Source organism: Frankliniella occidentalis, unplaced genomic scaffold (assembly GCF_000697945.3).
Source record: "Frankliniella occidentalis isolate FOCC.00 unplaced genomic scaffold, Focc_3.1 Scaffold29, whole genome shotgun sequence".
Classification (NCBI taxonomy): domain Eukaryota; kingdom Metazoa; phylum Arthropoda; class Insecta; order Thysanoptera; family Thripidae; genus Frankliniella; species Frankliniella occidentalis.
The window spans coordinates 388716-390542 of NW_026267159.1; the positions used below are offsets into that span (position 1 = coordinate 388716).

General features: G+C 50.7%; 1 protein-coding gene across 1 annotated transcript in view; it reads left to right on the top strand.

The window, feature by feature from the left end:
* Positions 1 to 1827, top strand: part of LOC113202595 (gastrula zinc finger protein XlCGF52.1-like) — a gene marked incomplete in the record, with an annotated part of 20792 nt that overhangs the window by 6275 nt on the left and 12690 nt on the right. The window contains 1 exon segment of the mRNA XM_052265730.1: positions 840 to 888.

Consider the following 1827-nt stretch of genomic DNA (forward strand, 5'->3'; position numbering starts at 1 on the left):
AGAGAGAGAGAGAGAGAGAGAGAGAGAGAGAGAGAGAGAGATGGGGGGGGGTCTCATTACGCGTGATCGGAAATCAAATTACCTCCCCACGAGGAACTCTTTTGTTTTTCCTCCCCCTTAACGCGGCAGCCGCGCCATTCCTCTTAGCGATCTCGTAAAAGCTTAATGAGGTGATCTCTGGCAGTGTAGTTTTACTTCTGGCCTCCCCGTTCCGCTGTTCGCCCTGATGCGAGCAGGGGAGGAAGGTGTCTGCTGCCAGGGGGAGGAGGGGGTTGGTGGCCAGGTCTACGCAGACAGTATCGGCTATACCGGGGAGTCTCGAAAGTACGTAGTAGTGTCCTCGTGCGACAGATACTCTGGGGAGCCGAGCTTGGGGGTGTGCCCACACTGAGCCGGGTCAGCCTGCTCCGGGGCTGCTCCGGGGCTGCTCCCAGAGCCCAAGGTGTGTTTTATTTCCTAATGAAGCGTCCGTCCCGGAGCCGGAGCCGGTCGGCGCCGGTCGGCACGCTCCCCTAACGACCCGAGCAGAGCGGAGCAAAGCGGGCCAAATGTTCTTAGCCGCTCCGCTCGCCGCCCCGCCCCGCCCGCGCGCCTTACAACGACTGAGTCCTTCTTTAGTATCGGCTCGTGCCCCAGCCCATCCCCGCCCGAGGCATATTGACTGCGTGCGCAGAATCGAACTGGCTGACTGGCCAGCGCGCGGCGAAAAAAAAGAAAGATAAACATGAGCGCTATGGCTCCAATTTGAAGCCCAGATTGACAAATGGCTTTTAAAGTCGTTTTCCTTGTTATGAATTAAAGAAAACACAAACTAAACTAATAACAATTTCGCCCCACAGGTAAAGGAGTCCAGAGTCAAGCCCGTCAAGCAAGGTCTTTGTGGTAAAGGCTGTCTTCATTCTTCCCGGAAAACACGCGAGATTCATCATTGAACCACGACATCTCTATCATAGTTGCCAAGACGGAGATGAACGAAGAGGGAAAGCCACCCAATAAGACATCTGTGCGCGCGTCTAGACCAAGATTGAAGGAAAAAGAAGAAAGCAAGATGATAAAAAGTAAGAAGTTATCAGAGTTTGTCTGCCCTCGAACACAACTTCTGACTCTTAAAGAAGAAAAACCGTTCAAGTGCACTGTCTGTCCGAAAACATTCTCAGAATCTTGTTCTTTTCACAAACATTTTCGCATCCACACAAGAGAGAAGACGTTCGAGTGCAGCCTGTGCCCTAAGGCGTTCATGAAAGCTGACAAACTCAAGGTACATCTTCGCACTCACACAGGAGAGAAACCGTTCAAGTGCACTGTCTGTTACAAAACATTCGCACAATCTGCTTCTCTTCGAAAACACATTCGAACCCACACAGGAGAGAAGCCGTTCGAATGCACGGTCTGTTGCAAAACATTCTCAGAATCTGCTTCCCTTCGGAAACATCTTCGCACCCATACAGGGGAGAAGCCGTTTAAGTGCACGGTCTGTTGCAAAACATTCTCAGAATCTGGTTCTCTTCGGAGACATCTTCGTACCCATACAGGGGAGAAGCCGTTCGAATGCACGGTCTGTTGCAAAACATTCTCACGCCCTGGTGCTCTTCGGACACATCTTCGCACCCATACAGGAGAGAGGCCGTTTAAGTGCAGCCTGTGCCCTAAAGCGTTCACTGCTACGTGCAAACTGCGTAGTCATCTTCGTACCCACACCAAATAAGCCGTTAGGTTTGTGGGGTGCTGCCCATTCAAATAAGACTTACAAAAAAAAAAAATCCCTATGTTCTTCACTGTTAAAAATTTCTTGGGATTTTCCCGAAGATTCACTTTTTACCACTATTA